The sequence below is a fragment of the Panthera leo genome, chromosome C2, assembly GCF_018350215.1.
Source record: "Panthera leo isolate Ple1 chromosome C2, P.leo_Ple1_pat1.1, whole genome shotgun sequence".
In the NCBI taxonomy this organism is placed as follows: domain Eukaryota; kingdom Metazoa; phylum Chordata; class Mammalia; order Carnivora; family Felidae; genus Panthera; species Panthera leo.
Window position 1 is genome coordinate 113,598,082 of NC_056687.1, and position 13,822 is coordinate 113,611,903.

Here is a 13,822-nt window from a genome sequence, read left to right on the forward strand (position 1 = left end):
CACAGGAGGGTTACAGGCACATGATTAACACGCTATGATTTACATTTAAAAAGAAACCTCTCTGTTTTCCTAACTTCTCATAGTTTAGAGTATGTGGTGTATTATATTCAGAAAGATCTGTTAAAAGAGTCAATGATACATTTCTTTTCATATGGTTATAATACTTGTCTCATACCAAAATGGTAGAAATATTTAACAATCTCTATGACATTTTTTATACAGAGATTTAATAACTTTATAGCACAACAACTGATTAAATACCTGTGAGAGACAAGTCTTTTTCTCAGTGAAACCCTAACTAATTTAATGTCAGTGATTTCGATTACTCAAGAACTTGAAATGCCCCACCTAAAAAAACCCAAAAAACAAAAACCAAACAACCCAACTCTGAACTACAGAGAAAAAGAAGGCATTTTGTTTAAAGGCAATTATTAGATAAGTGTGATAGAACCACCTGACAAGGAGAACTTCTAACAAGTAGAGCTAATTTTAGGGAGGCTCGGTGCTGAGCCTCATCTTTCCCATGAGATAAAAATATACATAGATAAATCTAGGGAGGATGGGAGATATTCAGTTAGTCATAAAAGAGCCACAAAGAAGGGACCCTTATGGAAAAGGTCGAAGGCAAGGCCATACAGTTCAGTATCGGTGGATTGCCTTTTCTTTCTTGTCCAGGTACAACTGAACAGTGGATAATTTTCACTCTGATTCATGCGCTCTCTCTTAGCAAGAGAATGCTAGAGTAGCCTTGTTTTTAATGAAGCTACACTCGTGTTCTGGTGGCGACAGCTGGCCTCGCCACTTTCCTCACTCCTTCCTTTGTCTTCTCCCAGTTCCAGGTTTATGTGTATGAATGTTAAATTTATTCTTACCATCGTAAACTCCAAAGCAGGGCCAACATGTCTGGGAGCTTCAGCAGAGATAGATGGGTAAGCCATCCTTTTCTCTGAAGCACACAAAGTTATTTTCCCAGTGGAACATGGGAGAAGAAGCACCTACATGTTTTGTGCTACAGACCCCAGTGTAAATGTAAATGGGCTGCTATAAGTTCCAAACAAAGAAAGAAGTCTTGCTTCCCTTATCTAATACTTTTGAAATAGATTGTTTATTATTTGATGAAATTTGGTGTTTGTATGATTATAAAGCATTAAGACTTTATCCTCTTTAACAAGGGTACACGTGTTCCCATATTGCATTTTTGTTAACTACCATTCCAAAACTCTTAAATTATTTTACAGCTTAATTATGAAGCTTACACATATTGATCATATTGCTTTATAATTGTATCTTGTTGTGGGTAGGAAAATATTACTTTAAACCAACTGTATAGTCCACCTGATTAATGAACTTTACATGTAGTTGACTTCTATTTTCAAAAAAATCAAACCATTTTAAAGATGAACATTTGTTATCATCTGATGATTTTTAAAAAATGATGAATGTGGTAGAATATTGAGTTAAAAAACATTAAACAAAATTGTATCTCACCTTTGAAAGAAGGTTACATGTATGCATAGGAAAAAAACTGAGGGGAAAATACATCAAAATTTAAATAGTAGTTATCTCTGGGTGATGAGGTTATTGGCCTTTTTTGTTTCATTTTAAAAAATATTTTCCAAATTTTCTACAACAATCACATACAATTTTTATCTGAGTGTGTTACTTTTATATTAAAAAATGTACGTTTCCATACCACCTAAATTAAAAGTAGCTTTGTAAAGGTGTAACAACAGATGAAATGACAATTTTAGTCATGTGATAAATAACACTTTGTAATTTCTATCAAAAGATAAACTGCCCCTCAGTTTTGTTGAATTCCATCAAAAGGTAACATTAGGAATGAATAGTGCTTTTTCAGTTGAATCAAATTAATGCAAAAATGCTTTAAAGAGTTAATTTATGAAGTTAAAAAGGAATTTAAAAAGAAATTAAAAAGACATAAAGGACAGAAGTGTAATTGAAATATAAGAAATAAAGTTGAATGAAAATGGGGTGTTGGGAAACCTTTGTTCTATTGTAGGCTCTGCAGAATTCAATGTAGCTGTGTGTCTTTGACCTCTCTGGGTGTCATATTCTTTATCTGTAAAATAAGGAGGTTGACTGAGAGCATTACTATTTTTGGTTCTAATATTTTATGAATCTAGAGTCCCAAAGGACAAATTTGGAGTCTTGGTTTTGCATGTGACAGCCAACATATAAATAGGTCCACAAAACATTTTTGCTTTAGCTTTGGTAGTACTCAAATATGCTAATTATTGCCTGATTCCCCAAGGTACCCGCCTGCCTCAGGACCTTTGCATTTCCTGTACTTTCTGCTTATTGCCTGAAATATTTGCATGTCTAATTCCTTCACCTCCTTCAAGTCTTTGCTCAAATGTCACCTTTTCAGTGAGGCCTACCCTGACTACACTATTTAAAACTGCAAGCCTCTCCCGCTCCCAGCTCCTATCCTCTTTCCTGCTTTATTTTTTTGCTGTTGCACTTGATACCTTTTCTTAAAAAAAAATGTTTTATTTATTTTGGGGAGAGAGAGAGAGAGAGAGAGAGAGAGCCCGGGAAGGGCAGAGATAGAGGGAGACACAGAATCTGAAGCAGGCTCCAGGCTCTTAACTGTCAGCACAGAGCCCGATGTGGGGCTCGAACCCACCATCCGTGAGATCATGAACTGAGCCAAGGTCGGATGCTAAACAGACTGAGCCACGGGGGGCCCCGCACTTAATACCTTTTAATACATTATGTCATTTCCTTATTTTGTTTGTTGTCTATCTTCCCATGCTAAAATGGATTGCCAAGGAGAGCAAGGGCTTTCATCTGTCTTGTTCATTCTTGCATTTTTTTTTTTGTTTTTAGTATGTATGTATTTTTATTCTAGACAGAGAGAGAGAGAGAGATCCAGGGAGAGGGGCAGAGGGTGGGAGAGGGAGAGAGAGGGAGAGAGAGAGAGGGAATCTTAAGCAGGCTCCACACTCAGCATGGAGACTGACACAGGGCTCAATCCAACCACCCTGGGATCATGACATGAGTCAAAATCAAAAGTACAATGCTCAACCCACTGAGCCACTCAGGAGCCCCAATTCTTGCATTCTGAAGGTGGTAGAGCCAGACACATATTAGATTTTTTAATAAATACTGTATAAATGAACTTTCCATGTTTATAATACCCTACAACATTTTCATTCACCATTATGAAAGTAAAGCAATAAATATGTCTAAAATCATGGAAGATTGGCACAGGGGAAATTCCCTGCAAAAAATAGGTACTTCATGTATCTTTAAGAGGAAATAAAAAAGAGGGGCGCCTGGGTGGTACTGTAGGTTGATCATTCGACGCTTGATTTTGGCTCAGGTCATAATCTCACAATTTGTGAGTTCGGGCCCCATGTCAGGCTCTGCAATGGGAGAGCTGAGCCTGCTTGGGATTCTCTCCCTCTCCTTTTCTCTCTGCAACCCCCCCCCCCAACTGTCTCTCTGAAAATAAATAAACCTAAAAAGAGAGGAATTAAAAAAGAAATCATTTTAATTATTAGACATTTTTTAAAACTTGTTATTGAATCAATTTTAATCTTTGCAGAAACTTAAGAAAATATGCGAGCTATACATTGGATCATATGCAGAAGCCCTCGAGAATACAGCATCTTTAGTATCCCGTAGAAAGCGCAGATTGGTATTTTGATCACGAATACGCATTCCTTTGACACCACCATTTTTAATCATATTCATTTAAGGCATATTAAAATGCATTTAATATTTGGTATTATAGTCTCACATTTCCTTTCATAGGAAGATTTAATAAATAGATCTACTCTATGGGTAAAAAGTTCTTCCCATATAGTTTTTTAAATGTAGGTCTATAGATATGTCACTACAGTAACAAACTTGGAAAGGAGGCTCTATTTTTAACTCAGAGAATCTAAATGCTATGGGTTAATGAATACCTAGGCTAAAAAAATGTCTTTTATAGACTCCTTGGGCTTTGTTTTCTTCATCTGTTTAGTTTGGCTGCTCTCATTTACATACTTGTTCTCATTAGGGTTTGAATTTCAGAGCTGGCCTCACTCTGCAATGGGAACAAATGTCTTGCCATGTGATACTAACTTTCCATTACATCCTGAAGTATTTGCAGTCCCAGAGGCAAAGAATTTATGGTTGGTACATAAGAGATGGAACCATCACACAAAAGAGGCCAAATTTGAAAACATATATTTTTTTTGGTGCTAATATAGTTTCAAGATAATGAGAACTTAGAATAATCAGCTAACGACCAAAAATGAATCATTGTTAAAACACTGGTTTTTTGGCATAAAATAGCTAATGTTTCTAGTTGGTTGATAATTTTCATAGCAACCGTGGTATCTGGCACGTCCTAAACACCTTTCATTAGGGCCTTCAGACCCTTTTGAAGCAGCTCATTATACTCTGAAATAGTTCTGAGAATAAGGAAAAATAATACACACATTTTGCTGATATTCTGTAGCTGTGTAGAGGGCATCATGTAGCAAGTACTTAGGATGCATTATGAGATTTCCCAATAATTCTCCAGCCAAGTAGGAAATTGAGTAGATGTAGCAAGAGATCTGAAGTATTGAAAGTCAATCCCCAAGTTAGAGTTTGGTCAGAATTCTAAACTTAATTATTTTATTCTTTAAAAAATAAATAAATGAATCTTGGAGGCTATTTCCACAGCAGGGTCACTATTACTATCCATAAAAATAACATGGCACCATATTTTCAAGGAGTTCTGTATATTTCCCAGCTTCTTCTTACTCTTTGCTATGCTCTATGAGATGTTTTGGTGGTAAGTTTTATTTTAGTGTTGGCCAGAAAGTCAAGGGAAAAGAGTGTTAAGAACAGTAGTCAGTAACTGTGAGAATTCATCACAGATCTATTCATATTTCTGGTCATACCATGAATTTGTGTAGTACTTTATGGTTTTCACGTGTCATATCATTTGATTGTTATGATGCTATGTCTTTGTGACCTTGGGCAAGTCATTCAGCCATGACTGTGGTCCCCTTTAGGTAAGCTGCATTTAATAGATACCTTCTACTAAGCCCAAGGAACGCTTCGGAATTAATAACAAAGTATTTGAACACATTACAAAGTCTTTAAAAGAAAGGTAGTATTGTAAATATAAGGTATTTTTAACCATCTAACTTGGGAAATTGAAATTTAGAGAGGTCGAGTGAGCTGGCCCTAAGTATTTAACCATGTTAGTTCAAAGAAACATATAGAACCATGGGTTAAAATGTTTATATTTTATAGCTAGATTAAAAGTGGCAAGAGATTTTTATCATAAAGGGCAAAATATTGTCTCAAGTGGAAAATAGCACTTTCTAAAAAATATAAACAAATATTCATTCTGAACTATGAGCTCACTAATTTTACTTAAATGCATCAAACTGAATATGATTTCATCAGTTGTTGATCAGCATTCAGGCTACATATGACAAACTGATAAAACAAATTTTTTGTAAAAGATACCCAGTTTGGTAGTTAATCCCATAATGACTATGAATTACATGAACTGAAAGCAGAAATAGGAAATATTTTTGATAAAAATAGTGTTTTCCAAATAGATATACAATCAGAATGGTACTTCATAAGCAACAGTTAAGGTGGTCAGCTGCTGTTCAAGCATGTTGTATAGCTTATTTATCAGAATAAAACCTCCTTAAGAACACTGGCTATTATATAAGATGTCTCAATGTGCATAAAATGACAATCTCTAGCTTCTAAATTATTGTTTTTTAGAAATATATTATCCAAATCTGCATGATTGAAAGATTATTTGTATTTATTAAACATTGCTAGCATCTCAAAATGATCATTTTAAATTATTTTATCTTGAAATTTTTTATAATGAAAGATTCCAAATATATAGAAGAGTAGAATCATACAACAAATGACAATACTTGCATATTCAACAGGGTTCCTAGAAAATGGAGAAAAAGGGAGCAGCAGAGAGAGAACAGAAAAGAATAAGTGCTTAGTGTGTGCCAGGCAGTGTGGTAGACACTTAAAATGTGTCTTCATTTAATCTTTTTTTTTTTAATGTTTACTTATTTTTGAGAGGAGGAGAGGGGCAGAGCGAGAGGGGGGACAGAGGATCTGATGCGGGTTCTGCACTGGCAGCAGCGAGTCCAACGCGGGGCTATGAACTCACAAACTATGAGATCATGACCTGAATTGAAGTCAGATGCTCAACCAACTGAGTCACCCAGGTGCCCCTTTATTTAATCTTTACAGCAACTCTATGGGATAAACATTAGCATCTCTAGAGATGAAGAGATTGAACCTCAGAGAGATTGAGGACTTCGTCAAGAGTTTAGAATCAGAACCATATTTGAACTGGTCTGCCTGCTCTCTTTGTCCCATGTTCTCTCCATTACTCCATTTTACAATTATAATTTATGAACTAGCAGATTAGATTTTCCCAAACTTGTGAAGAGAAACTACTTTCTGACTTTTTGTTTTGTTTTGTGAACTCATCATGTTGGAAGGAAAGGCCAGAAGAAAGGGGTTGAACCTGTTCTGGATGAATTTGAGGGATAGAGCTGATAATGAGGTCCTTGATTGGGGAAGGAAGTGGGCAGGAGGTTGTTACTTGCCATGTGAAAGAAGCAATGGGCCAGTGCAGGCTTTGGGGTATAGCAGCTAATTAGGCTGGTGTGTTGGGAACCACTACTGTGGTTGGGTCAGGTTCTCTAGAGGGCTTTCTGTTTACTTCTGTTAAGGAGTAGAGCTTTTATAGTAGGAGATAAAGCATTTCATTTTTCTATTCCTAAAAACAAAAAAACCAACTGGAGGTGTTGGTCTGCCATTCTATTTCAATTAAAATGAAGTTGTGTCTTTAGCTGGAATGTATGTGTAACTGTCTTGGAATTAGACTCTCCAAGGTCAGACTATCTCCACACAGCAGACAAGCAAATTCCCGGGATACAAGGCAATGTTTTCAGCAGGCTGCTGCTGCTTCCTGTCCCAGAGAAGAGGAGACGTTGGTTCTCATCCCAGCTCTGCAACTGGCAAATCATCTCACCTCTCTAGGCCTCTGTTTTTCCTCCTCTGAAAAATAAGGAGGCTAAAGTGGACAATTCCTAGACTCCCTTCCAGCCCTTCCGGTCTCTGGTTTTATGAGAACAGAAATCACAGCTATTCCTTAGGCCCTCTGGGGGGAAATAAAACCAAAACAATTACCTTCCATGGTAAAACTCTGTCTGCTGTACAAATTTTAGTGTCCAAAGATTTAAAGTCCATTTATCCGATAGACTTGCTGGGAAGCAGGTCAGTTGACATTTTCATACACTTATTTGAAGGTGTTTTAGCATTGTTAGAAAACTTTTCTGTAGGCTGAAACTTTTTTGAGCGTTAATTCAATTTTTTTTAACATCTCATTTTGAAATTCAAAGCAATTGACTTGTTTTGGGTGTCCTATTTAGGTGCTTTCCATATCTCAAATAATTTTGTCAAACACTTCAAAAGTTACACTCTGTCCTCTGAAATTGTCTTAGGGACAATTGCTTGTTATGTAAAATGGGATAGATGAAAGCTTAAATGTTATATTTCACTTATTCAAACATACACACCTTAATGACGAATGCCTACTAAAAGGAAGTGTCTTAGTAAAGTATGACTTTGTGCTTTTTAATTGCATAAGGTTCATTTGTTCATGAATGGGTGGATAATCTTGGTGGGAAAATGAGAAGACTTTTACATGTATGAAAATACAGACTCCTTTTGGAGTTGTTGCTTGTTCAGCACACACGAGTTGACTTTCCATGTACTTGACAAGCACTGATTACTTGCTGAAGTTACACATGGGAGAAAGGTATGCTCCCTGCTTCTGGAACAACCAAAGCTAGTAGAAGGTGCTTGTAGTTTGTATGGAAAAGAAAAAGAGAGAGAGAGAGACAGAGAGAGAGAGTTGATAAAGTTTCTCTGCTATATGACCTCATTGCAACACATGGAGTGATATTATTATTTTATTATACTCACAAGGAAACTGAGTCTCATAAAGGTTAGGTTATTGTCATGGTCAACTTGTTATTACTTGCTCAGTGTCTGTTGTCCTATTTAACAAGGCCTGGGACCATGTCTGTCTTTTTCACTCCGTAGCCTCAGTACCTAGTGTGATACCCGGAACCCAGTAGGTGTTCAATACGTATTTGATCGATTACTAAATATTGGATTAGTAGCACATCCGAGTAATAGTAGCTCAAATATTAGCATTAGTAACATTAATCTTCTCACTCTTCAAGCAAGTGTTCTTTCACTATGCCGTGCTGCCTCTTTAATTATGTATCTGTTTAGTATTAACAGAATGGAAGCTTGAGGTCTGGAAAAAGAATTATGTACTACCTAATTTTTTAAATAAGGAAAGAGATGGCCTTTGAAAGGCAGAAGCTGAACACCTTTGCAAATCACCAGGATAAATCCCCCAGAACTGGGACCTTGAAACTCGACTGTCAGAGTACTATTTTCCTAATAAAGTTAAACAATTATGGCATATGTTTCAAGGTTTCCGATTGTTTAATGATTTGAAATAATTTTGCATTGGCCATTAAGAGACATGGCAGCAAGTTTCAGAGTCTAGAAGAACCTGTGTGCTGTATTAGTAATTTGATATTTTATGAAGCTCAGTTTATGGTGGATGCTAAGATACAGAGTTATTAACACTTTTGAATACAAGGATGGAATTTGAAATGACCTTGGCAAAACCGAGAGTGGTTAATCCTAAATAGGAACATGTGTAGGCAGGAGAGGCAAAGGTACGATAACTGCAACATGTGACTGTGGCAGAACTGAATTTAGAGTACCAAATTCAGTTATCACAAAGTAATTCTTGTATTGCATTCTTCAGACTGTTACTAGAATACTCTGGCGAGTTGTGGGCCTACCCGTTTAAGAGATTTGTAACAAACTGTATGACATTCAGAGGACCTAGAAAATCATTGAGGGTTGGAGATTTGGGAATGTGAAACCATAGAAAATAAGTTGAATTTCAGTCGTGTAAGGCTTCAAAAACTTTTACGTGTCATATGCCCATTCTCAGAAGCTACTTTAGGATGTGCTCCACCAAAATGAGGGAATGAGGCAAGACAGAGGAAGACAATGGAGACAGGATACAGGCCAAGGAGGTTCCAGGAGATAGGGAAGGGAAAGCCTGGGTGACAAGTGTGCCTCTGGTGTCCAGGACCATCCATCTGGTGGTCAATACAAGGCTCCTTACAAGGCTCAAGGAGGGACTTCTTTAAGAAGATGAAATTAAAAGAATCCGGATGTGTTTGAGCATTTTTTAAAAAAGGTCAAATAATGGATGGAGAATTCAATTAGTGGTAATACATAGAATACTTGATAAAACAAACAAAAAATAACCCCAGGGAAACAAAAGTATGAGCCAAAAAGAATAGGAGAAACATAGTATTTATATGACAGAGCTTAGGTATAAGTAACATTGATATGCCTACTATAATATAAACACTAACTATTAATAGAACCAAGGGGCACCTGGGTGGTTGAGCGACCGACTTTGGCTCAGGTCATGATCTCACTGCTCATGGGTTTGAGCCTCATGTTGGGCTCTGTGCTAACAGCTCAGAGCTTGGAACCTGCTTGGGATTCTGTGTCTCCCTCTATCTCTGCCCCTCCCCCGCTCACACTCTGTTTCTCTCTCTCTCTCAAAAATGAACATACATTAAAGGAAAAATTTTAACAACCAAAATTGTGATCTAATGATATTGAGTGCATGAAGAGGTGAGAAGGGGAGATGTGTGTGATGGGGAGGCAGAGGGCAATGAAGGAAGGCTATGTCCTTATCTTCCATAGTGAGGAGTTGTGGGGAAGGCCTATACTTTAAAAATCAGGGGCACTTGGGTGGCTCTGTCGGTTAAGCTTCTGACTCTTGGTTTCCCCTCAGGTCACGATCTTGCAGTTTGTGAGATCAAGCCCCATGTCAGACTCTGCACTGACAGCACAGAGCCTGCTTGGGATTCTCTCTCTCTCTCTCTCTCTCTCTCTCTCTCTCTCTCTCCTCTGCCACTCCTAGCCTGCACTGTTTCTCTCTTAAAATAAGTACATAAACATTAAAAAATTAAATTAAATTAACAATGTAAACAAATACACGTACAATTGTGGAAGTTAACACCAACAACATCAACCAACCAATTAATGAGACAAACAAAACAAAATAGCTAAAAATGTTGGCTATAGTTGCCTTTCGAGTGGGGAGAAAAGTGAGGCATGAGGACGGTTATTTTTCACGATAGACCATATAAATTCCATCGTTTAAACTATGCGCATGTATGGCTTTGATTAAAACAATAAAAAAATCAAATTATTTAACTACCTAAAAATATATATAAGCGGACACCTAATAATATCCGAACGTGCAGAAATTGATCTTTTCTCAGGGTGATAGCTAACTGCTTGCGGTATTTGTGAAGTCAAGATACTGCTTGATGCTATGTCTGGTGAAGTTTCTATAGGAGTTTCTAAACCGATGAGGCATTTCCTTTCCCGGAGTTGTGTGGCACTGACAGTCCACACTCAACAGTCTGGCATGTCTTGTTTATATGCAGTTATGGAGTAAGGCCTGAGTGCATTTCCCTGGCTGATCTTCTGGGTTCCTTATAACTCTGTAGGCCTCCGGCGGCAGTGGGGTGTGAGGGACAGAGCGCTGGCTTTGTAGATACACAGACCTGAGGTCAAACTCCAGCTTAATCATATGCTATTCTTACGACCTCAGAAAAGTTACCTAACCTTTCTGCACCATAATTTCCTCACCTGTAAAATGGGGCTATGTGATAACCTACCTCATTGCCATGTTGAAGTATTAAGATGAAATTATAAAGCCCTTGGCAGGTGCTCGAAAAATGTCAATTTCCTTACCTCTGAGATAGTAATCTCACGGGTGCAGGGAAGTAATCATTTGAATCCCATTATGACGGTGTCTATTTAACCTAAAACAATAAGGTAGAAAAATTTAAATATATATTTAAATATATGCTTGTTTTTACCTTTTACACGAGGCAAAACAACCAGTTCTCCCATCCTGGATGGATACGCTTTAAAGATAATTGATTTGCTCAAATTAGATAGCTATTTTGATGTCTTGTAGATACACTTTGAGTGTTTAGGTGTTACATGTGGTCTTGCTCTCATGCTACTACATGAGAGGACTCCAAAAATGCTCAAGGCCTATAGATGATGAAGTAGTCAAAACATGCCCATCCAACCAGTCTCCCAAATTGCTACATAACCCCTTGAGACCCTGTGAATCATAGTTTATAAACAACTATTCATGGATCCAGGTATTTCCCCTAGGGTATTATTTATGTGGGGCTGCTAAAGAGCAATTTTGGGGGGGCATGGTGGGGGGGGGCTTGCTAAGTATTAACTCTAGTGCCTGGCTCACAAAGGCAAAAGGATGGGAAGGTGGAGAAGAATCCATTTAAGAAGAGCCAAAGAGACTCCTTGCAGGGAGAGGATGACCAAAAAAAAAAAAAAAAAAAAAAAAAAGCGCCTTTGTTTTTGTTTTTTTAATTTTTTAATGTTTATTTATTTTGAGAGAGAGAGAGACAGAGAGTGCACACATGAGCGAGTGGGCAGAGAGGGGGGGGGAGAGAGAATGGCAGGGCAGAGAGAGATGGAGACACAGAATCCGAAGCAGGCTCCAGGCTCTGAGCTGTCAGCACAGAGCCCGATGCGGGGCTCGAACTCACGAACCATGAGATCATGATCTGAGCCGAAGTGGGATGCTTAACCGACTGAGATCATGACCTGAGCTGAAGTCAGTTGCTTAACTGACTGAGCCACCCGGGCGCCCCAGCTTTTGAAGAAGTCTTCCTAAGAACAAGGACCATGTGGTCCTATGGTCCTCCATAATCCAGATGTCAAGAATAAATAAATGATCCTGGTTGATGAAGAGCAAACTGCCACTCACCCAACTTTGTAGTTCTGCCCAAAATGGATTTCCAGATGAAAGATTAAAAAAAAAAAAAATCTCGGGGGGAGCCTTGGGTGGCTCAGTTGGTTAAGCATCGGCTTCTTGATTTTGGCTCAGGTCATGATCTCCAGTTCTTGGGAAATAAATAAATAAGCTTAAAAAAATCTCTATGTTGCTGCCTCTCAAATCTGCACAGATATTGACAGTTCAGTGCATATTTTCCACATTAAGTTTCTGTCATCTGAAAAAAAAATTTTCATCTTATATATTTTTAAAAAACACAACCAGTAACCATTTTTCTTTTTCCAGAATTCGCTCACAATTAAGCAGACTTCTCAGTGTTGACCTAGATGAAAGAGCACTGAGTTCCTACTTTGTATTATTCCATTTCATCTACCTCGAATAGGAACAAAAATCCTTTCAATCATTCAGCAATTGAATCAGTTCCTTGAATTGAGCAGCTGCTGGACTCCGGGGATACTAAATGACTGTGACAGAGTGACTGGTTGGGAGGAGCTCATTTTCTTTTCTTTTTTTAAAAGGATTTATTTGAGAGAAAGAGAGAGAGAGAGAACAAGCAGGGGAGGGACAGAGAGAGGGGGAGAGAGAGAATCCCAAGTGGGCTCCACACAGTCAGTGCAGAGCCCAAACGTGGGGCTCGAACTCACAAGCTGTGAGATCATGACCTGAGCCGAGATCAAGTCAGATGTTTAACTGACCGAGCTACCCAGGTGCCCCAAGGGAGGAGCTCATTTTCTATTTAGGGATGATGGTGGGGGGAGAAGAACCTAGGTTTGGAAATAGACGGTGACGCTAAGATGACAATAAGAGTGTGTACCCAGGTTAAGATGGCATAAAAGCCAATAAGACCAGCCCTGGGGTTTTCCAGAAAGGCTTCCACAGATGAGGTAAAGTTTTGGCTTGGTCAGAAGCCAAGTCAAGAATTTGCCAGTCAGGCAAAGGGAAATTGAGGACGTTTGTGAAAAAAAAGGAAAGGAATGGTGTGTAGTCAAGGAATAGAATCTAGAACCAAAGAATGTATTTGGGGAATGGTGTGAGGCTCCATGTGGCTAGGGTAAGGAATAAATACGGGAAGTTGGGAAGTGAGAAACAGAAAGTAGGTAACAGGAGTGACAGGCTAAGATGTACTGTCAAGAGAACGCTGGTGACTGGGAGGTTGAGCTGGAGTGGGTGAGAGACTAGTTAGGAGTCATTCTGGTGAGAGATATGGAGTTCCAGAACTATGGCAATAAGTATGTCAAGCAGGGAATGATAAGTCATCAGAAGTCATTGAAAAATGTCAAGTACTATGTAAAATCATAAAAAGATATTAATTATTGGTATCACTATCTGTCCTGACTTGGAATGTGTTGTGACAACCCATCTCCAGTTTAACTATTTCCTGTGACCAGTCTAATGTGCAATGCCATCTATAATAGATATGTGCTGCCATCACAGTCTCCTTGTGACTTCCCAGAATTTATCATGAAGGCTATTTGTGGAACAAGCTCATTTTAGTCTCTTTAAACATCATAAAATAAACTTAGATTGCTCGTTTCATTTTCTGTAAATACCCTGCAGAAGACAATTAACTTTGCTTCTAGCACAAGCGATAATGTCAATATAACTTTTGTGGAATTGGTCGAATAGTGAAATTTAAGGATGTGGGCAAAGATGACTGTGATTTTATAGGCTTTTTGACTTAGATGAATGAATTGATGGCTCTGCCACAGCATTTTAGCATTCCAGGCTTGTGACAAAATGGAATCCAGTTCAAATTTCTCTTGACCTTCATTTTAAGAAACCGAGTGGCACTTGTGATTAGCTATGTTAACATTTGTCAATATACATGTTTCGATTTGACAACGACTTAATATTCTG